The sequence below is a fragment of the Phoenix dactylifera genome, unplaced genomic scaffold (assembly GCF_009389715.1).
Source record: "Phoenix dactylifera cultivar Barhee BC4 unplaced genomic scaffold, palm_55x_up_171113_PBpolish2nd_filt_p 002122F, whole genome shotgun sequence".
Taxonomy (NCBI): Eukaryota; Viridiplantae; Streptophyta; class Magnoliopsida; order Arecales; family Arecaceae; genus Phoenix; species Phoenix dactylifera.
In genome coordinates, this window is record NW_024069392.1 from 3,761 (window position 1) to 28,830 (window position 25,070).

The 25,070-nt window shown below is 39.7% G+C and overlaps 1 pseudogene; it reads left to right on the forward strand.

The window, feature by feature from the left end:
* Positions 1-17,415: 17,415 nt before the first annotated feature.
* LOC120109400 lies at positions 17,416-24,630 on the forward strand (annotated as a pseudogene).
* Positions 24,631-25,070: the final 440 nt, after the last annotated feature.

Here is a 25,070-nt window from a genome sequence, read left to right on the forward strand (position 1 = left end):
ACTCTTGTACTTGATCCTAATCTGTCCTAAGGTCTTTTAGAACAAATATGACTCCCACTATTTTCTCGAATTCCTCACACTCCCCTGGTAGGAAAACGGAAATCCCACACGACTAGGGTTTCTAGTGGGTACTGCGGTCCCACCAATTTACATGCCACCTCACCTAACAGTTATTGGTGACACATAGATGGATGAGTGTACAACTCTTGTACAATGCTTCTCAAGCATGTTGCAGTGCAACTTGGTCTCTAAGCCATGAAGACCTCACCTAACAGTTATTGGTCCCATTTCTTAGTTAAGTCAGACCCACTGTATAACCGTAGGAATAAAGTCGTCATTGGGTCCTCACCTAACAGTTATTGGTGCCCAACCCCACCTTTACCCTACAACATCTCATGTCTATAGAGAGGTCCAGCCCCCCAATGCAACTTGACCACTGTATCCAGCCGAGACAAGTCAACATCAGAAAGGCCTTAGCAGCTCTACTACAGTGGAAGACCTATTGACTTAATATTGGTTAATCAGGTCTTAGTGTTTGCAACTTGAGCCTTTCATAAGAGGTAATCGAACAATTGGTCAGGTAAGCAGGTGGGAGGCTCCCCTTACTCAGAGAGTAAGGTCCTAATTAAGTAACCACCTTTCATGCTTTCCTAGACACCAATTAGATCAATTAATCTAATATGACTTGCTCATGTCGGTTCACTCTCGACTTGATTGAGGAGGTTTTGATTTAGGTCTCAATTGGGTTTGCTACATCACATGTAGACCTATCTACCCGACTCTCATTCACATCACATGCAAACGGCGCATTGCAGGCAGTTATAATCGCGGCAATAATTAAAGCTAAACTTTAACTAGGTGATGATCATGGATTCTAATTAGGTCGTATTACAAGCACATGCACATCAATCGATCAAGTGGTCTTCAACTCTTGAATTGGATCCAAGCTTCCTTGATTCGATCCTTGATCAACTCTTGATCCCATCGCCATCAACCGCTTAGATCACCGTCATCTCATGCCTTTGCTTCAACTTGATCGTTGATGTACATCACATCACAGAAATACAACCAGATGTAAAATAAAAATAAAAATAATTTACATCTCCTTTTAGGAGGCACGCAGGCCTCTCAAAACATCAAATAAGATGCATGCAAGCATCTGAAAAATTACATGACATCGCAGATCACATCGCAGGTCATTACATTTGATACCAAAAGGGGTTGAATCCTATGACCATCACCGTATGCTACAATTATAATTTTCAGATCTGAAACTTAACTGATTATATCATGACATAGGTCGCTGATCATGCTAATCATGATTCTAAAATTTGTAATCCCATTAACAATGCAATTAGAATCATCTTTTTATCACATAAAAATCAGCATGTAAAAAATCAGCACCCCTGAAAAAATCTGCATGCAGAATTTTTCAGCATGCATGATCATTTAATTTTCAGATCTAATATGCCTTTAGATATTTAATTCTTACCTTAATCTACGAAGCCTAGGCTCTGATACCACTGTTGGGAACCCGCCCATGCCGCTGATATTTCAAAAATTTTCAGATGGCAGCGGAATCGGCATGCACGGGTTCGACGTTCATCGCATGAACGCTTGTTTCGAGACCTTTCGTAATTAGGTAAGAATTAAAACTTTTAGAACTAATAGGAAGATCAAATCTTCACCTTGCGCGGGTAGATGATCACCGCGAATCTGAATTCGTGGTTTTGGAAGAGGGTTCGTTTGAAGCCGTTCAAACGTCCGGCCTCTACGGGTATCCACACGAAGTAGAGAACCGATCAAAGCTTTCTTGTCTTCCCGGGGTGCTAGCTCCCTTGCAAAGACTCCTTTGATGGCTGATCTCTTCTCTTTCTTTCAACTCTTGAAAGTGCTTGAGAGGAGGAAGAAGAAGAAGGAACTCAAGGAAGAAGAACACAGCTTCTGCAGCCTTCTTTCTTTTCCCTGCGTTGGAAGAAGGATTGGAGGAAGAGGATGACGCCAACGCTTGGACTTTGCTCTCCCTTTGCTTGCGGCTGAACCAAGAGAGGAGGGGGCTGGTGGCGGCAGCAAGAGGAGGAAGAGAGCTCTCAGCTAGGGCGCCGGCCTCATGCCTCCTTATAAAGCCATCTAGGGCTCCTACAATCTAGGAGCCCTAGACATATTGCCTAAGAGGGAAGGGGGGCGCCGGCCCTTCTCTTCATGCCGCACACAAGGAGAGGAGGAGGGGCGTGAACCCTCCTTCTTGTGATGCCCTAATCCTCTTCCAAAGAGGATGGGTGCCTCTCTTATGGTTTAATCCCAATCCAATTAGGATTAGCCAAATTGGGTTCAATCTATGCTAGTCCTAATCCAATTAGGATTTGAATGAACCATGACTCAATTGAACTCTTCAATCCTAATCCAATTAGGAGTCATGTTGATTCATTAGATTAATAATTAATTTAGACTTAAGGAATCCTAATCTAATTAGGATGTATTTAATTTTAGTCCTAATCTAATTAGGACTCTATTTGAATCTGAAGTCCTAATCCTATTAGGATTTCTAGGAATCCTACTCCAAGTAGGAATCCAATTTTAATTCAAAAATCCTAATCTCATTAGGATTGAGGAATCCTATTCCAAGTAGGAATCCCAGTCCTAATCCAATTAGAACTCTAGGTATCCTACCCGAAGTAGGATTCTTGTTTCAAGTCCAATTAATTAATTCCCTTTGTTCTTCTTCAACTTCTTATCAATCAAATTGATTTCTTGTGATTCCTAATCACGATTTCAACCATCGGATCGGTCAATACTTCTAGTGTGTGTGACCCCATAGGTTCTATTCTGACTGGTAGTGAGATATATTGTGATCTCTATCACTATATCATTGAAAACTCCTTTCAATGGGTTGGAACGATTCCAACTCAACTCATTAGGGTTTATCGATCATCAAGATAATCCCTATGAGTCCCACCATCCACCAGTGACACCTAGCAGCATGTAGTGGCTACCCAGCAGAATGGAATGATGAACCTCTAGGTGCAGTTAAACATGTGATACAGTCCTACTATCGTGGATCCCTACAGGACGGAGGTCATGGACAACTCGTCAAACCCCATCGTCTGTCATATGTCAAGATTTATTCGACTCGAGTTCGATAGTGAAAACTCTTTCTCCACTGTGCATACTGCCCCGGCCGAGGTCTTACGAACTCAGTCTTATAAATCACATAGGATCTCTCCTTATCTATCAAGGTCGATAGATTCCATATAGGTGCATACCCTACTCCTACAGTGAACTTACTGCAGCCAACCTACACTGCATGGACCCATATGGCTAGAGACCATGTATGTGTGCAGTCAAACTACAATAACCTCACTGTGAGTAGCCGAAGCGCCGCAGGTCAAAGGACCAGTCACACTACTGCAACATCAAGCAAGTCACTGACGAGTGGATAGACATCCAAGTGACTTCTTGTATTGGTCACGCTCAGTACCCTTGTTCTCTAACAAGCACCTGCACTATCACTTCAGTGTCCCTACACTGTGGACTCAAGTCTCGTCCATCCAGAAGGAGAGTGATCTGTGCACTGATCGGATCGATCACCGTCCTCGTGATGATCCTTTGATCAGGAGCATTTAGAAATTAATCACCAATGATACATGGCTCAAATTCTCAACTCTTGAGAATATGTATCATCATCTTATTAATTTCTTGGACGATTCATAGACACATAAACAATATGAATGAAAAAGATGCCTTTTATTTATTCAATGATAAATAGTCAAGTACAAAATTATGTCCCTAGAATCAACAATGTGTCAGCCAAATTGGCTTCTAGGGCATACATCTAACAAGTGGCTCCCGCTCCTACTCATATTTATGTTCCAACATTCACCACCAGTTAAATGCCTCACCTTGCATCTGTTAGATGTATGCCCTAGAAGCCAATATGGCTGACACATTGTTAATTCTAGGGACATAATTTTGTACTTAACTATTTATTATTGAATAAATAAAAGGCATCTTTTTATTCATATTGTTTATGTGTCTATGAATCGTCCAAGAATTAATAAGATGATGATGCATATTCTTAAGAGTTAAGAATTTGAGCCATGCATCATTGGTGAATAATTTCTGAATGCTCCTGATTAATGGATCATCACGAGGACGGTGATCGATCCGATCAGTGCACACATTGCTTTTCTTATGGATGGACGAGACTCGAGTCCACAGTGTGGCGACACTGAAGTAATAGTGCAGGTGCTTGTTAAGAATAAGGGTACTGAGCGTGACCAAGACAAGAAGTTACTTGGATGTCTATCCACTCGTCAGTGACTTGCTTGATGTTGCAGTAGTGTGACTGGTCCTTTGACCTGCGATGCTTCGGCTACTCATAGTGAGGTTATTGTAGTTTGACTGCACATATACATGGTCTCTAGCCATATGGGTCCATGCAGTATAGATTGGCTGCAGTAGGTTCACTGTAGGAGTAGGGTATGCACCTATAAGGAATCTATCGACCTTGATAGATAAGGAGAGATCGTATGTGATTTATAAGACTGAGTTTGTAAGACCTCGGCCGGGGCAGATTGTATAGTGGAGAAAGAGTTTTCCACTTTCAAGCTTAAGTCGAATAAATCTTGACATATGACAGACGATGGGGTTTGACGAGTTGTCCATGACCTCCGTCCTGTAGGGATCCACGATAGTAGAACTGTATCATACGATAACTGCACCTAGAGGTTCATCATTCTATTCTGCTGGGTAGCCACTACATGCTACTAGGTGTCACTGGTGGATGGTGGAACTCATAGGGATTATCTCGATGATCGATAAATCCTAATTAGTAGAGTTGGAATCGTTCCGACCCATTGAAAGGAGTTTTCAATGATATTGTGATAGAGATCACAATATATCTCACTACCAGTCAGAATAGAACCTATGGGGTCACACACACTAGAGGCATTGACCAATCCGATGGTTGAATAGTGATTAGGAATTACAAGTAATCAATTCGATTGATAATCAGTTGAAGAAGGAACAATGGGATTAATTAATTGGACTTAAATATAAATCCTACTTAGAGTAGGATTTCTGCAGTCCTAATTAGATTAGGACTGGGAGTCCTATTTGGAGTAGGACTGGGATTCCTACTTGAAGTAGGATTCCTACAATCCTAATTAGATTGGGAGTTTTGAATTAAATTTGGATTCCTACTTGGAGTAGGATTCTCAGAGTCCTAATCGGATTAGGACTTCGGATTCAAATTAGAGTCCTAATTGGATTAGGACTAAAATTAAATAAGTCATAATTGGATTAGGGTTTCTTAAGTCCTAATTAATTATTAATCTAATGAATTATGATGACTCCTAATTTGATTAGGATTGAAAGATTCAATTGAGTCATGGTTCAATCAAATCCTAATTAGATTAGGATTTGAAGGGAAAGCAAATAGGTGCACCTAATCCTTTTTGGAAGAGGACTAGACCTCCTTACATTAGACCCCACGCCCTAGTTGATTGGATCAACTAGGGCATGCGTGATGAGGAGAACCCCCTCCCTTGGCCGAAATCAAAGAGAAAAGAAGAGGGGCATGCGCCCCTCTTTATGGCTCCAAAAGGAAAAACATGAAGCTCCTAAAATGTAGGAGCTCCATGTGTCTTTATAAGGAGGTAAAGGGCCAACCCCTAGGGCATTCTTTTTCCTCCTCTTCCAGCCGTGAGCCATCTCTTTCTCTTGGTTTTTCAGCCGTCATCAGCAAAGGGAAAAGAAGAAGAGGCGTGCACCTCTTCTTGGCCTCCTTCCTTGGTTCCAACGCAGGGAAGAAAAAGAAGGCTGCAGAGGCTTCGTTCCTCTTCCTCTATCCCTCCTTCTTCTTCCTCCTTTCAAGCACATTCAAGAGTTGCAAGAAAGAGAGGAGATCAGCCATTAAAGTTGTCTCTGCAAGGGAGCTAGCACCCCGGGGAGACAAAGAAGCTAGGATCGGTTTTTGCTTCATGTGGATACCCGTAGAGGCCGGACACTTGAACGGCTTAAAGCGAACCTTCTTCCAAAACCACGATCATCAGTTTGTGGTGATCATCTACCCGCACAAAGGTGAAGATCTGATCTTCCTAATGTTTCAAAAGTTTTTAATCCTTATCTAACTACGAACGGTTTTTGAACAACGTTCATTGCGATGAACGGTTGATCCCGCACATGCCTCTTCCGCTGCATCTGAATTTTTTAAAAATTTTCTGCGGCATGGGTGGGTTCTAACAGTGGTATCAGAGCCTAAGTTTTTTAGATTAAGGTAAGAATTAATTATCTAAAGGCATCTTAGATCTAAAATTTAAAAGGTTGTGCATGCTGAAAATTTTCTGCATGCAAATTTTTTAGGGGTGCTGATTTTTGCATGCTGATTTTTATGTGATAAAATGATGATTATAATTGCATTGTTAATGAGATTACAAAGTTTAGAACCATAATTAGCATGATCAGAAACCTATGTCATAACATAATCAATTAAGTTTCAGATCTGAAAAGTATAATTGCTGCATGTGGTGATGATCATAGGATTCAAATCCTTTTGGTATCAATTGTAAAGACCTGCGATGTGATCTGCAATGTCATGTAATTTTTCAGATGCTTGCATGCATCTTATTTGATGTTTTAAAGGCTCTTTTCCATCGAAGTCCTTGTTGGGCAGGTGCTATTCGGGCAGATTCAACTTCGAGCTAGGCTTTGCTGACTTGAAAGTCTGTGCCGATGCCTATAGTTAAAAAGAAAGGAAAGACTCAAATACGTCCCGATAGGCCACAATTACCGCGAGCAAACATATTAATGATGAGGAACGCATTGTGGGTAAAGCTCGGTAGGATGTATCAGCATTAATCACATCAAACTGAACTTCAGTCTCCAAGCTACCTAGGCGCATATGTTTGGTAAAAAGAATAATCTTCCCCTTTGATCATAAATGTTGAGAGGCCTGCGTGCCTCCTAAAAGGGGATGTAATCTATTATTATTTTTATTTTATATCTGGTTGTATTTCTGTGATGTGATGTGCGCCAACGATCAAGTCGAAGATAGTGCATGAGATGAACGGCGATCTGAGCAGTTGATGGCGATTGGATAAAGAGTTGATCTAGGATCGAATCAAGGAGGCTTGGAACCAATTCAAGAATTGAAGACCAGTTGATCGATTGACATGCATATGCTTGTAATATGACCTAATTAGAATCCATGATCATCACCTGTTTAAAGTTTAGCTTTATTTATTGCTGCGATTATAACTGCCTGCGATGTGCCATTTGCATGTGATGTGAATGAGAGCGGGGTAGATAGGTTTACATGTGATGTAGCAAACCCAATGAGACCTAAATTAAAACCTCCTCAATCAAGTCGAGAGTGAACCAACATGAGCGAGTCATATTAGATTAATTGATCTAATTGGTGTCTAGAAAAGCATGAAAGGTGGTTACTTAATTAGGACCTTACTCTCTGAGTAAGGAAAGCCTCTCACCTGCTTACCTGGCCAATTGTTCGATTACCTCTTATGAAGAGCTCAAGTTGCAAACACTAAGACCTGATTAACCAATATTAAGTCAATAGGTCTTCCACTGTAGTAGAGCTGCTAAGATCTTTCTGATATTGATTTGTCTCGGCTGGACACAGTGGGCAAGTTGTATCGGGGGGCTGAACCTCTCTATAGACATGAGATGTTGTAGGGTAAAGGTGGGGTTGGGCACCAATAACTGTTAGGTGAGGATCCAATGATGACTTTATTTCTACGGTTATACAGTGGGTCTGACTTAACTAAGAAATGGGACAAATAACTGTTAGGTGAGGTCTTCATGACTTAGAGACCAAGTAGCACTGCAACATGCTTAAGAAGCATTGTACAAGAGTTATACACTCATCTATTTATGTGTCACCAATAACTGTTAGGTGAGGTGACATGTAAATCGGTAGGACTGCAGTACTCACTAGAAATCCTAGTCGTGTAGGATTTCCATTTTCCTACCAGGAAAGTGTGAGGAATTCGTGAAAATAGTGGGAGGTACATTTGTTCTAAAAGATCCTAAAACAGATTAGGATCAAGTACAAAAGTCTAACTAGAATCTTTACTCTCTGCAGATCATAATGTCAGCCTCAAATCCTTTGACTCGTATTCTTGAGACCAACCGATTGACCGGTACCAATTACAGAGACTGGCTTAGAAATCTCAAAATTATTCTGAGTTGCAAGAAAATAGGCTATGTGCTCGACAATGACATCCCCACATTACCAGCACGTCCGACTACTGATCAGCGTGCGACGCATGAAAAATGGACAGACGATGACATTAGGGTCAAGTGCTATATCATTGCATCTATGTCCAATGAACTCCAATGCCGGCATGAAAATATGAAGACTGCTAGGGACATACTGGCACACCTGCAAGAGTTGTATGGTGAGTAGAGTCGCAAAGCTTGTTTTGAAGTGTCCAAGAGGCTCTTCAAAGCAAAGATGCGCGAGGGGCAGTCTGTCCATGATCACGGTCTGATTATGATCAAGGACCTGGAGGATCTTGAGAAGCTCGGTATGAACATGCACAAGGAATTGCAAGTAGATCTGATCCTTCAATCCCTTCCTGATTCATTTGGACAGTTTATAGTAAACTACCACATGAATAAGATTGAATGCACTAAGACTGAACTGTTAAATATGTTGGTAACTGCTGAGGGAGCCTTGAAAGGTTCAAGGGGCAATGTCCTTGCTGCTGAGCTGACTTCTGGTTCCAAGAGAAAGTCTACTTGGAAGAAAAAGAAGCCTGCAAAGAAGCAGAAGAAAGACAAGAAGCCAAAGAAGGAAGTTCAAAAGAAAAAGTCTAATGACAAAGGAAAATGTTTCCACTGCATTGTCGACGGCCACTAGAAGAGGAACTGTCCTTCATACCTCGAGAGCCTGAAGAACAAGAAGGCTGACACACCTTCAGAAGGTATAGATTTGCTCGTAATTGAAACTAATCTAACGGTTTTTTCTACTTCTAGTTGGATTATAGATTCTGGTTCTAGTGCTCAATTGTGCACTACTATGCAGGGTCTAAAGGAAAGTAGAAGGCTGGCGGAAGCTGTGGTAACCCTTCGGGTTGGCAATGGGGCAAAAGTTGCTGATGTGGCTGTGGGCACCTACCATCTGCGACTATCGTCTGATTTTAGTTTATTACTTAGAGTCTACTATTACGTACCTGCTGCTAGCAGAAATTTGATTTCTGTTTCATGTCTAGCACAGGAAGGTCATATTTTTACATTTGACAAAGACTGCTGTTCTATTTATTTTAGAAATAAAATAGTCGCACGTGGTTTTATGATTGACAGTCTCTATCATTTGCATATGAATGTATATGTAAATGTGTCTAAGCAAGAAGTGAGTGCCAAAGGATCCAAGAGATCCAGGGATGAGATAAACCAAAAATATTTGTGGCACCTCAGACTTGGCCATATTGGAGAAGACAGAATGAACAAAATGGATAAAGATGGGCTTCTCGGCTCATTGACTTCCGAGTCATATCCAGTTTGCGAGTCCTGTCTTCAAGGAAAAATGACTAGATTGCCCTTTGTAGGACATAGGGAGAGGACCACTGAAATACTTACCCTGGTACACACAGATGTGTGTGGCCCATTCGATATGCAAGCCAGAGGACGTTATTCGTACTTCATTACCTTTACCGATGATTATTCACGGTATGGTTATGTGTATCTTATGAGACACAAATCTGAATCTTTTGAAAAATTCAAAGAGTTCAGAAATGAAGTAGAAAAACAAACAGAAAAACCCCTTAAGGCTCTTCGATCAGATCGAGGGGGAGAATACCTTAGTGGAAAATTCCGGAACTATCTCAAAGAGAATAGCATAGTCTCACAATGGACTCCTCTGGGTACACCTCAACTCAACGGGATGTTAGAGAGGAGAAATCGGACTCTATTGGATATGGTCCGGTCCATGATGAGCTTCACTGATTTACCTATGTTTCTTTGGGGAGATGCCTTACTTACCGCAATTTATCTACTGAATAGAGTTTCCTCTAAATCCGTTCCTACCACACCGTATGAGATATGGCATGGTAAGAAACCAAGTCTTGGTCATCTCAAGATTTGGAGATGTCCGGCCCATGTCAAGCGACTACAGGCGGACAAGCTAGAGGCTAGGACCATAAGTGCTCGTTTTATAGGATATCCTAAAGAGTCATTAGGATACAATTTTTACGTCTCAGAGGATCACAATGTATTTGTGAGCCGACATGCCATCTTCTTGAAAAACCAGTTTATCCTTGATAGAGGCAGTGGAAGGAAAATTGAGCTTGAAGAGAAAGTCTCTGAAAAGCAATGAGTCATGGATCCTATAGAACCCATTCATACAGAGCCAGTACACGTTGTTCCTCCACCTTGCAGATCTAGTAGGGTCTCCCATCCTCCTGATAGATACTTAGGTATGCTTGAAGAGGATACTAAGAAAATGTTCCTCATTGGAGATAGGGAACACATAGAGGATCCCAAAACCTACAACGAGACGATATCAGATATCGATTCCGAGAAATGGTTGGAAGCTATGAAGTTAGAGTTAGACTCCATGCATTCCAACCAAGTCTGGACTTTAGTGGATCCACCAGAAGGTATTGTACCTATTGGATGCAAATGGATCTACAAAAGAAAGATAGGTTCGGATGGAAAGGTAGAGACCTATAAGGCAAGGCTGGTGGCAAAAGGGTATAGTCAGCGCGAAGGCATTGACTATCAGAAAACCTTTTCACCTGAAGCCATGCTGAAATCCATCCGAATATTGCTTGCCATTGCAGCATTTCATGATTATAAAATTTGGCAGATGGATGTGAAAACAGCTTTCCTGAATGGATATCTTGATGAAGATATCTACATGGAGCAGCCCTTGGGTTTCACTTCCAGTGATGGAGATCACAAGGTCTGCAAGCTGCAAAGGTCCATTTATGGACTAAAGCAAGCATCTCGGAGTTGGAACACTCATCAAAACATTTGATTTCATCAAGAACGAAGAGGAACCGTGTGTCTATAAGAAGGTTAGTGGGAGTGCTGTCGTGTTTCTCGTACTGTACATGGATGACATCCTCCTGATAGGGAATGATATTCCCATGCTAACCTCGGTTAAGATCTGGTTGTCAAAAGAGTTCTCCATGAAAGACCTTGGGGAAGCATCCTATATTTTGGGGATAAAGGTCTATAGAGACAGATCTAAAAGGATGCTTGGCCTATCATAGAAGATGTACATAGAGGAAGTGCTGAAAAGGTTCAGCATGAAAAACTCTAAAAGGGGTCTCTTACCCCTAAGGCATGGAATTCATCTCTCCAAGAAGATGTGCCCTAACACATCTGAAGAGATTCAACGCATGAGCAAGATCCCTTATGCATCGGCAATAGGGAGCCTCATGTATGTCATGCTATGTACACGACCTGATATAGCCCTAGCTGTGAGTGTCACAAGCAGATATCAGTCGAATCTAGGTGAAGAACACTGGACAGCTGTGAAGAATATTCTTAAGTACTTGAGAAGAACTAAAGATTTATTCTTGGTCTTTGGAGGATCATCAGAGTTAAAGGTAGAAGGGTACACAGATTCAGACTTCATGACTGATGTCGATGATCGAAAGTCAACATCTGGATATGTGTTCTTGTGCAATGGTGGTACGGTGAATTGGAAAAGTTCTAAACAACCGACCATTGCTGATTCTACTATGGAAGCTGAATACATCGCCGCCTCTGAAGCTGCTAAAGAAGACTTCTGGTTCAAGAAATTCATTGCAGAGTTGGACGTGATGACATCAGATGTCATAACACTCTACTGCGATAATAATGGCGCCATAACTCTTGCTAAGGAGCCAAGGTCTCATCAGAAGTCCAAGCACATAGAGCGGCGCTTCCACCTCATACGCGACTATGTTGAGAATAAGTATGTCGAGGTGCAGAGAGTAAACTTCGCGGACAATGTGGCAGACCCATTCACTAAGCAGCTGAGTCAGCAAAAGACTGAAGCCCACCTTGAGAAGATGGGACTAAGATATATGACCAATTGGCTTTAGTGCAAGTGGGAGATTGTTAGATGTATACCCTAGAAGCCAATATGGCTGACACATTGTTAATTCTAGGGACATAATTTTGTACTTAACTATTTATTATTGAATAAATAAAAGGCATCTTTTTATTCATATTGTTTTATGTGTCTATGAATCGTCCAAGAATTAATAAGATGATGATGCATATTCTTAAGAGTTAAGAATTTGAGCCATGCATCATTGGTGAAAAATTTCTGAATGCTCCTGATCAATGGATCATCATGAGGACGGTGATCGATCCGATCAGTGCACATATTGTTTTCCTTATGGATGGACGAAACTCGAGTCCACAGTGTGGCGACACTGAAGTAATAGTGCAGGTGCTTGTTAAGAACAAGGGTACTGAGCGTGACCAAGACAAGAAGTCACTTGGATGTCTATCCACTCGTTAGTGACTTGCTTGATGTTGCAGTAGTGTGACTGGTCCTTTGACCTGCGATGCTTCAGCTACTCACAGTGAGGTTATTGTAGTTTGACTGCACATATACATGGTCTCTAGCCATATGCGTCCATGCAGTGTAGATTGGCTGCAGTAGGTTCACTGTAGGAGTAGGGTATGCACCTATAAGGAATCTATCGACCTTGATAGATAAGGAGAGATCCTATGTGATTTATAAGATTGAGTTCGTAAGACCTCGGCCGGGGCAGATTGTATAGTGGAGAAAGAGTTTTCCACTCTCGAGTTTAAGTCGAATAAATCTTGACATATGACAGACGATGGGGTTTGACGAGTTGTCCATAACCTCCGTCCTGTAGGGATCCACGATAGTAGGACTGTATCATACGATAACTACACCTAGAGGTTCATCATTCTATTCTGTTGGGTAGCCACTACATGCTGCTATGTGTCACTGGTGGATGGTGGAACTCACAGGGATTATCTCGATGATCGATAAACCCTAATGAGTAGAGTTGGAATCGTTCCGACCTATTGAAAGGAGTTTTCAATGATATTATGATAGAGATCACAATATATCTCACTACCAGTCAGAATAGAACCTATGGGGTCACATACACTAGAGGCATTGACCAATCCCATGGTTGAATAGTGATTAGGAATCACAAGTAATCAATTCGATTGATAATCAGTTGAAGAAGGAACAATGGGATTAATTAATTGGACTTAAATATAAATCCTACTTAGAGTAGGATTCCTGCAGTCCTAATTAGATTAGGACTGGGAGTCCTATTTGGAGTAGGACTGGGATTCCTACTTGAAGTAGGATTCCTACAATCCTAATTAGATTGGGAGTTTTGAATTAAATTTGGATTCCTACTTGGAGTTGGATTCCCAGAGTCCTAATCGGATTAGGACTTCGGATTCAAATTAGAGCCCTAATTGGATTAGGACTAAAATTAAATAAGTCCTAATTGGATTAGGGTTTCTTAAGTCCTAATTAATTATTAATCTAATGAATTATGATGACTCCTAATTTGATTAGGATTGAAGGATTCAATTGAGTCATGGTTCAATCAAATCCTAATTAGATTAGGATTTGAAGGGAAAGCAAATAGGTGCACCTAATCCTTTTTGGAAGAGGACTAGACCACCTTACATTAGTCCCCATGCCCTAGTTGATTGGATCAACTAGGGCATACATGATGAGGAGAACCCCCTCCCTTGGCCGAAATCAAAGAGAAAAGAAGAGGGGCGCTCCAAAAGGAAAAACATGAAGCTCCTAAAATGTAGGAGCTCCATGTGTCTTTATAAGGAGGTAAAGGGCCAACCCCTAGGGCATTCTTTTTCCTCCTCTTCCAGCCGTGAGCCACCTCTTTCTCTTGGTTTTTCAGCCGTCATCAGCAAAGGGAAAAGAAGAAGAGGCGTGCACCTCTTCTTGGCCTCCTTCCTTGGTTCCAATGCGGGGAAGAAAAAGAAGGCTGCAGGGGCTTCGTTCCTATTCCTTGATCCCTCCTTCTTCTTCCTCCTTTCAAGCACATTCAAGAGTTGAAAGAAAGAGAGGAGATCAGCCATTAAAGTTGTCTCTGCAAGGGAGCTAGCACCCCGGGGAGACAAAGAAGCTAGGATCGGTTTTTGCTTCATGTGGATACCCGTAGAGGCCGGACACTTGAACGGCTTCAAGCGAACCTTCTTCCAAAACCACGATCATCAGTTTGCGGTGATCATCTACCCGCACAAAGGTGAAGATCTGATCTTCCTAATGTTTCAAAAGTTTTTAATCCTTATCTAACTACGAACGGTTTTTGAACAACGTTCATGCGATGAACGGTTGATCCCGCACATGCCTCTTCCGTTGCATCTGAATTTTTAAAAAATTTTCTGCGGCATGGGCGGATTCTAACAGCATCATGTATGATGCAAACAAAATCTTTTCATCATCCTAGCATCTCAAGACAGCATATGCTTTTTCCATCTCTGTAAGCCAATTGTCTGCTTCCAACGGTTCTGTAGTCCCCTTGAAAGCTGGAGGAGCCAGCCTCTTAAATTCAGCTATATTGCTACGTTGTTCACACTGTTCCCCTCGTTCTTATTGTGGCTATGTCTGGGGCAACTGCGCTTGTTGTTGGAGCAACTGCTGTTGCACCTGCTGTTGCATCTGCATAAGGCCCACTATGGCCTGCATAACCTGGCCTAAGCCCGGTTCTTGTTGTTCTGTCTGAGTATCACTAGCAGGATTGACTACTCTCTCCTGCTGAGAGGTGTTACCAACTTGTTGAGGTGTGCTACTATTTTGCGGGTTTGGTGCCTTATCAGTAACTCTGCGAGTAGTCTTTCTCATCCGACGTGGAGGCATCCTGACCTATATCTATCAGATAGCAGTATGCCAATAATAAGCTTACCAATTAATTACAAGTATATAGGATGGTTGTTACAATCATCATAAACTAATGTCCCAATGTTCCTAGTGTCTACCCAACTACACTCAGGTCATGTCAGATTTTCTTATCTTAGAATTTTTCCATTCATGCTCTGATACCACTTAATTTGTCACGCCCCCGGCCCGAGATCGCAAGCCGGGGGTCCGCGCCAACCGCCACACACCCGTAGGAAACTCTTCCCACGAGCATGCAAGGCATCTTAACCAAATCTCGAAAATATAACTAAAATAATTCAGTTGAAATAAATGCAATCTTACTCCATTGACTGACTCAAATTATAAAGTCTCACAATTCTCAATACACAGCGGAACAATAAAGATAAAACATTAATTTACATAAAGCCTAATCTAAGATAACTTATGCTTCAGTTCTTCTAGTTGCTCTCCCATTTTAAATCTCCGATAGGTTAATTCTCGGAATCTGTAAAACAACACGAATTGTATAATGAGCTAGATAGCCTAGTAAGTAATAAACACCTTATCTAGATAATTCATATAATAACATAAAATATCAATTCAAATTACGATGAATCAGCATAAAGACATAATCAATTTCTTTTCAAACACAAATCCATTGAAATCCGTATCTTTCAAATATCCATATATGTAATCATAAATCCAATTCGAAACAAATCACATTCAACTCAACAGCCTTTAACTATGACCACACTTATACCTTGTGGCTAGGCCAGAATCAGAACCGCACTTATACCCTACGGAATGGGCCAGAATACCATACTTATATCATGTGGTGGGGCCAGAATTGCCAATGCATAACCCCCAATTGGCAGGATCCAGAACATAGTCAGGCTGAGAGTTTTAAATATGATGCACATCAAAATTCTTTTGGTAACATAATAGATATATCATAATCCGATCTAAATATGCATATACGATGCAAGAACAATGAATATAACAATAGTCCGAAAAATATTATTCCAGTTCACATATTAATTTTTCATTCAAATCATCATCTCGTAAAATTCATAAATCACATATAAATTTATTAATAATTTATTTAATGCAAAAATAATATTAAATAAATGAAGAGTCTAGAAAAGGCAGTTCATTACTTACATTAAATGCGATTCACAGTAAATCCAATTAATCTCACAAATTTCTCGCAGAACCTAATATTCAAAAATCATATTTTTCTTTTAAAATTCATTACAATATATATTTATAAAACTTAAATCTTAACATTCTTCTAGGGCCGACTCTGCAGAAGTGTCTAACGCCCCGGGTTCGTGTTCGGATTCGGATTCATACCCTTAAACTACCCTCTCCCTTTATTTATTTATTTTTTTCTTCTTTTTTTTCTTTTTCTTGCTTTTCTTTTCTTTTCTTTTCTTTTTCTTTTCTTTCCTTTTCTTTTTCTTTTTTTTTCTTCTCTTCTTCTCTAGAATTTTCACCCGACTTCTTTCTTCCTTCCCCTCCTTCTTTTCTTCTTTCTTTTTCTTTCTCCTCCTCCTCTTCTCTCGACTTCTTCTCCTCCCCCCCTTTTTTTCTTCTTCTTTCTTCTCCCGTGAAGGGAGGTCGGGGAGGTCGGCGAGCTCGGAAGAGGCCAAATCAAGACCGGCGGCGCCTACAATGGCCGGCCCTCTCCTTCTTCCCGCGGAGGAGGCATGCGGACGGGAGAAGAAGAAGAGCCCGTGACGATCGGCGTTCTCCTTCTTCCTTCTCTTCTTCTTCTTTCTTTCTTTCTTTATTTCTTTCTTTCAAATGGTATAGCAAAGAAATGAAGGGTAGAAACCCTTACCTCAGCCTCGGCGAAGATCTGGCGGCTTCTTTCCGGCGGCAATTGAGAAAGAGGAAGACCCCCGGAATCGAAGAGGAGCGGCCTTCAGCGGCTCTCTCCCTCTCTCTCGACCGGTAGGCCAAGGAAGAAGAACCCAAACCAGGAGGGGGGGCGTCTGGCGGCTCTTCTCAGTTGGCCTCACAAGTGGAGAAAGAGGAGAAGCCCTAAAACAGGGGCTCCTCCTTCTTCTTCGGGATGGATCTCTCCATCCCGCTGCCTCACGTGCGCCTGAACTTTGGGACTGAGCCAGTCAAAGGGACCAGGCCAGTTCTAGAGTCTCACATATATTTAGGTATATACATATATAATGGATCACATAACGGTTCATCTAAGCCTTCACATGGTGGTGGTGCGCATGCACTAGGTCGGAAGCCATGCTCAACTTTGCATCAGAACAATACAACACCGATGAGAACGCCCGGCCCTTCTTTGGCATGCAAAATTTTAATATTAGAAAAAACAACTAAAAAGTTAATGTAAAATATTTTTATCTAATTTTATATTGCTTAAAACTAGCTAAGATATATAAAGCGAGGTGGAGTTTCCGTTGCGGTTCATGAGGTGGCCGCTTGTCCTCGACCAAGTCGAAATTCTTCAGATCCCCACATTGCCAATAATAAATTATAAATGTTTCAAATTCCCGAAAAAAATATTAGGATTTGAAAAAAACAAACAAAAATCTAATGGTTAGGAGGAAGCGAGAGTTTTGGTTTTAGAGAGAGAAATCCAATTTGTGAAGGGTCCACCATCCAGCACGTGGTTTCCTCGTTCCCTCTCGTTCTTCCTTCCAATCTCTTCTTCCTCTCGTTTCCCTCGAAGTTCCTCGTAGGGAACAAATTCATGTAAGTCTTGTTTCTTCTCCCCTTTTATCTATTTATTTGTTTATTTATTTCTTTGTTTCAATTACGTAATTATTTTTTTGATGGAGTGTCTTGAGCGAAAATCCTGGTGTTCTTCTCATGTATTGTAGGACGAATGGAGTTTGGAATATGGAAGCATGAAAAATAAAAAAAAAATATTGCGGACTATTGGGATTTTGTTATAATTATGCGATGAGTTATTTTTGTTTGTTGAATTATTCGATAAAAAAAAGGATTAGGCATATATCTTATCGTTCTATTCCTTTTTTTCCCTCTTTCTAGAGGACATTTTTTTTTCCATTTTATGTGTCTGTTGTTTAATCTTGCGATTTTTTTTTTCTTGAACAAAATTTGATGATGTCTGGGGAAATGCCGTATCCTTGCATTCATTTCTTCCAGAACATGAACTTATTTGGTATCATTTGTATATTTCCTTCATTCTTTTTCTTTTGTTTTGGATTTTTAATTTTCATTTACGTTCTGAAGCCAAATCTTCAGGAAAACAATGTTGTGCACATTTCTTTGGCCGTGCATTTTGTGTGGTCAAAGATGCAATTATTTTTCACCTTGCATCAATTCCTTTAGGACCGAGGTTATGAGTTCACAGAACACTTGGGAATCTCTCACATATGCAATCTTAAATACCCTCCATTGCTTGTATTTCTGCAAGACAATTTGACCCTGCTGCTGGATTGTATTTCTAGTTGGCTTTTCGCCATGTAAGTTTGCCATACTCGTTAATTCAATTTCCTATATGAGATCTTGCCTTCTTCCATCTTACCACAGCTCTAAAGCCATTCCAAGTCTCGGAGAACCTTGGAGGCTTTCTGAGCTTAGAGAAGCCAAGCCTTTTTTATTCACCCGTTGATCTTACAAGTTTCCAAGCAGTTGATGGAGATGCCTAGCTTAACCACGTAATCTGCACCAATTGGGAGTTGATGCTAGGTTGGCATAAATATTTTTTTGTGAATAATCTTTTTAATTTATTTTCTTATAAATTATCATGTTATATTTTATTGTGTCAATGAATGCACATTTATGTGCAATTTTCCTGAGCATATGTGTACACATGAGAGAGAGAGAGAGAGAGAGAGAGAGAGAGAGAGAGAGAGGTTTATTAGGGACTTCATTTAGTTTAATCTATTAGTACCTGCTTGGCTTTCTGAGCATTCTTTCTCGACAGTCATGGTTACCACCTTGGCAACTTGACAACCTTGCAGGATCATGGGGAATTGTATCAAACAATTGTTTGAAATGAGTTTTAGGTTATCTCACTAATATTGTCCTATTAGCAAAGGACAATATCCTGGGCTTTCTTCTCATCATTCGCCCTTGTATCAATGAAACACCATGATAGTTCTCTTTTATCTTGTATGATGATAAGACTGCGAAGGTGTATACCAAATTCAGTTTACAGTGGAATGAAATTAATTTTATGACCAAAAGGAAAATGGAAAAGATTTATAATCCAAATAATATGTTTAATATGATTCTATAAACCTTGGATCTATAACCTCATGAAATTTCAATACTTCCATTCCGGCAACAAGGTTTTAGCATATAACAAATTATCATTGACCTTAAAAGTATCTATCGTTGAATCTTAATCTAATGCTGATTCTATAACTCGTGGTGAAGTTCTGGAACCTATAGTATTGGTTATACAATTTAAGCTCATGTAAACCTGAACAAATTTTCCAAGATCTGGGAAATAAAATTCTTGAAAAAGAAAGAAGGCTAAGTTTAGTCATGGAAAAGACGGTCATTTTCTACAGCACTAATGTCTTCTATTGAAAGAAAGTGAGAAAAAGAAAAAAGAAAAAATATTCCAACAGAGAACATGGACGCATCAATGATCTCATAGAAAAAAGAAGAAATATAAATTCTCTCAATTCAATACCACGTGCAAAAAATAAATCAAGACTTTCCGCGGTGACAAATAGTTTAGGAACTTTCAGATATTCAGTATAATAGAATTTGCAAATCTTCCAATTTTCTGTTTAACAACACATCTCCTAGTACCTTATTATGAAATTTTAATCCCTTTAAAACAATCAATTATTTTTATATATCTTTAATTTAATATATAATTTCTTTTTGCACCACAGAAGCATTGACTTTAGCTATTCCAACTGCATGAAACAACATCTTTCACTAAAATCTAACTTTGACTAAGTCGTTCTTGGGTTCACATATCTGGAGTTTCCATATATTTTTTTTCTTATCTGTATATGTAAGCCATACATTTTAGCTGGAAAAACTAGAAAAGGTAAATGGAAACATAATGAAAAATTCATCATCAGGAACATTTTCATCATTCCAAGGTTTTTGGTTCTTCAGTTATAATTATTCCTCCATTCAGTTAAATTAGTATATAAAACCCATATATTTTAGCAGGCAGAACTCAAAAGGGTCAAAGATTTCATAGTGAAGAATCCAGCATCAATAACATTTACAAAAGTTCCTAGTTCCTCAGTTTTAATTCTCTCTCTTCACCAGTTAGAAAAATAGCATCTTTCTTTTACTTTTAACTTATTCAATCCAGAATACCCTACAATGTGCATTCATTGTATTACTGCTTTTCACCAAACTGAAACCAGATAATTTTGGAGAAATGGTGAGTAATCTCAGCTATCAGAGAATTGTATCTTGATATAGATTGATGTGACATTTTTCGTTTGACACAGTATATTCCTTGTAAGGAAGTATAGAGTTTTTGTGGTTTCAATAAATACTGTATGATCTTAAACATAAGCATTGCTACTGCTCACTCTTTCAACTTATTTATGCCATCTTTGTTTTTTCATTTAATTTTTATTTATTTCCAGTAATCAACTTATAAATATCCTAGTTATCGTGGAATGGAGGAAGCAAAGGACACTGAGGGAAATTCTTCGGGAGGATCCTCTATTGTCCCTTCCAGTTCACTGCAAGGCCCAATTAATCCTGAACCTCCTACTTTCCTGATCCTTGATGAAATAATTGATGTTAACAATCAGAATAGAGCAGTCATAAAAGATTCTGAATTACTTCTAAATAATGTCCATGATGGCCTACCACCAATCCAAATGGCTTCTAGTTCATTAGAGATTTTAAATGAACTGCAAATTGCTTGTAAGGATGCCATATCCAGCCCATCAGAAGGGGCCAGTCTTCCACTACCTCATACATTGGATCAATCTGAGGAGTCAGATCATGAGCAATCACACAAGTCCGAAGATGAAAATACTGTTATAGTTGATGATGTTCAAACGAATAATGGTTATACTGCCTCTAGCAAATTACAAGAGTCAGAACCTAGGCTGCATGTATTGACCAGCAAGCTTAATCATAGCCAAGTGGAGATTGGAAGCACACAAAAGAAAGCATCCAAATTGTCTGACCACTTAAAACAAGTCGTTGAAAACAGAGGCCTTATTGACACTGCAGCACCTTTTGAATCTGTTAAGGAGGCTGTCACCAAGTTTGGAGGACATGGCGATTGGAAATCCCAGAAGGCAACGAACTTACAGGTAGTGTTTACAACTTCAATCCTTCTTTTGATTTACTTCTGCAGGGGTTGCATCTGCATAGTCTTTGAGTCCATAATTCTGGGATTGAGAAAAAGAATTCCCTTTTAATGTTTTAATTATTTCTTTAATATTTCTTCTCTAATATGTTGCCACAAATTGAGCCCAAAGTTCCAAAATGAATAGCCATTGTTTTCTTCCAATAAGAAATACAATTTCTTCTTATTAATCTGAATTAAAACGAAAAAGAAATTATTCATCCAAGAGATAAGTCTGACTTTGTTTTATCTCATTGTTAATTCCATTATATTTGTTATTGCAAAGTATGCTATGTGAACTCTCATGTCCAAATCCTTGGATTCATGTTTAATACGAATCTGTACCAGATCCACATCGAGCACTTGGATACTTGCTCTAATTTCTTTAACCGTAGCTTTTAGAAATTGATAGAGAGTTGGACTCTTCCAATAGTTATTTTGATGCATTTCAATAACATTAAAAAGTGATGTTTTTCTTTGCTTTTAAGAGATTGATCAAGAATATAAAAAATCAAAATAATTTTGGGAAATATTAGGAAGTTTGACCGTGAAACACGCATATCAGAAAACATTAATAAATAATATCTTTTAATATTTTATATAGTATTTAAATATATGAGTTTATTTAAAAATATTTTTATTGTATGTAACCCTATATCTCTTTTTTCCCTTATGCTGAGTCAGACACTTGGACATGCATCCGAATACAATTCCCGTGTCTGTGTCCATGCAACATTCCCCAAATGTTGCAAAACCCTAATCCTTGATTCCTTTCTATTCCTAATTAAATTTGGTTCTGGAAACAAGAAACTTCACCTCAAACAGTCAACTCTTCTGTTTGTTTTCTTCTCCTTCTTCTTTTTTTTGTTCTGTATTTTTTTTTCTGATGGAGGAAAGCAGAGGCCACAAACCACAGATACCAGGGTTTGCTAAAAATAAAGCTGCTTCTTCCTAATTTCATTTTGATATTTTCTTTATTTTTTTCTGAAGAAGTAAGGTCATAATGGTATTGTAATACAGTGAGTCAAGAAGATATCTAGTATCTGATTCATGATCAATTCTCTTCTTTATTTAAAAACAGACCACTTCTTCTTCTTCTTCTTCCGTATTTTTTTGATAGAGAAAAGCTGACAAACTATACATACCAGGGCTTGCTAAAAATAAAGCTGCTTCTTCCTAAACTCATACTGATTTTTATTTTCTTTTTTCTAAAGAAGTAAGGTGATAATGGTATCATAATACAGTCAATCAAGAAGACATGCAGTATCTGATTCAAGATCAATTCTCTTCTTTATTTTAAAAACAGACCAAATTTTAACTATAGAGTTATTGTTGTATTTGTTTCTAAAAGGCTTTATTTTTCAGTACTCTTAATGTTATCCAATGCCATACAGAGCATGAACACGTCCTTTTCGTTTATGGAAAGTTTCTAACTTCTTTCATTTTGCATCCATATAGAAGCAGCAGCACATCCAACTTGAACTTGAGAAGATACAAGTGGAAATTCCAAAGTACAAAGAACAATCCGAAATTGCAGAAGATGCTAAAGCAGAAGTACTCAAAGCACTTGATAGCACTAGGAGACTTGTAGAAGAACTAAAGCTAAGCCTGGAGAAAGCACAGACCCAAGAGGCCCTGGCAAAACAGGACTCAGAGCTTGCTGAACTCAGGCTCAAAGAGATGGAGCAAGGAATTGTCAGTGATGCAAGCATTGCAACCAAGACACAAGTAGAGGTTGCTAAAGAAAGGCATTTAACGGCAGTCGCAGAACTAAAATCAGCAAAAGATGAGTTGGAAGCACTGCAAAGAGAGTTTGTTACTATAGTTAATGTAAGGGACGTGGCAAATTGAGAAGGCTGGAGAGTCTATTTCTGCTTTCAAGGAGATCGAGAAGACTGTTGAGGATCTAACTCTGGAGCTCATCACGACAAAGGAATTGCTGGAATCTTCACAGGCAGGACATCTTGATGCAGAAGAGCAGAGAACTAGTGGAACATTGACATGGGAGAGAGACAAACTTAACTGGGAAAAGGAGCTGAAGCAAGCTGAAGGAGAGCTGCAGCATCTCAATATGCAGTTTTCGCTGGTAGACGATCTAAAGTCAAAGCTTGATACAGCTTCCACATTGTTGTTCAGTCTGAAAGCTGAATTTGCTGCTTATATGGAAGCAAAAATGAACCAAGAATCTGATAGCATCGAAGAAGAGAAGCCAGCAGATGAGGAAGGACAAACAATGACAACCCTGACAAATGCTCAAGCAAAATTGGCTCTAACCAAGGAGCTCGGGGAAGTAAAAACCGACATTGAGAACGCAAGAGATGAAGTCAATCGTTTGAGAGTTGCAGCTTCTTCACTTAAAAGTGAGCTGGAAAGAGAGGCGACAGCCCTCACCACCATGAAACAGAGGGAAGGGCTGGCATCGGTATCTATATCATCTCTTGTGGCTGAGCTGAACAGGACAAACTCCGAAGTAGAACTAATCTTGACAAAGGAGAAGGAAGCCCAAGAAAAGATGGTAGATGTGCCTAAGATGCTTCAACAAGCAGCTCAGGAGGCAGATCAAGCCAAGTCAGTCGCTCACTTGGCTCGTGAAGAGCTAAGGCAGGCAAAAGAAGAAGCAGAACAAGCCAAGGCTGCAGTCGGTACTATGGAGACCAGGCTAGACGCTGCTTTAAAGGAGACAGAAGCAGCTGAAGCATCGGAGAAGCTGGCACTCTTAGCAGTCAAAGCATTGGAAAAGAGTAAAGAGGCTGCAGACTTGGACACTAATGACTCCACAAATGGAGTGACTCTTCCACTTGATGAGTACTACACTCTAAGCAAGAAAGTACATGAGGCTGAGGAGCTCGCTAATCAGCGAGTGATTTCTGCCATAGAGCAAATTAAATCAGCAAAGGAGTCTGAATCAAGATGCTTAGAAGGACTGGAGGAAGCACATAGGAAGATAGAAGAAAAGAAGAAAGCATTAAGAGATGCAGTGGAAAAGGCTGAAAAGGCCAAGGAAGGGAAATTGGGTGTGGAGCAAGAGTTGAGGAAGTGGAGAGCTGACCATGAACTGCAACGGAAAGCGAGTGATGCTGCTCAAGGTTTAGCTGATTCTTCGTACTTCGAGGAGACCAGAGAACCAAACATCCTTGTTAATGAAGAAGAAACTGCTCCACATGATAGCCCTCCCACATCTAGCCCCAGAGAACACTCGCAATGGAATGAGGCAATAAATGCCATGCCTGAACCAAAGGTGAGAAGGAGATCATTCTTCCCTCGAATCGTCATGTTTTTGGCCAGAAAGAAGGCTCAGTCATTGAAGTAATGAAACTTATGTTGTACTTACATATCGAAATCTCTTACATATATGCTAATAAGTTTTCCTAATTCTTGGAACTCGGGGTGTGGTTCGGTGTTTAAGCTTGTACCATTGGTATAGTCTTTTCCAGAACATACTGATGAAAACATAATTGTTTAGATTTCATGAATCGTAATATCCAGATGTAAGGAAGTTCATCCACTGCTAATATGCCAATCTTCTGAACAGTTTGAAGATTGTCATAGCCATCAGGGATGATACCAATCCCTGGCAATACATTGAAAGGTACATGCATGAATTGACTCATGGAGAAATCTATGATCATTGTGAGCAGTAAAGGAAGAACAGGTCAGGAGATTACATCTGCATATGTTGATGCATTTTCGTGCAAAAAGATTGATCTATGTGATGTCCTTGATTTGTTATAAAATGTATTTTGGTCATTGAATAGTGAAGATAAGTCTGTAGTATAGTTAAAACTAGAGCAAGGTGCATGCAGCGTACACAGTCTAGATATCCTAAGATCTTGATTTTGTTTTTATTTTTTTCAAAATTTCTACATATAGGACTACTTTTTTTTCTATAAATGTGTTTTTTTATCTATATAAAGTAAAACTAAATGCTTTTGAGAGTAT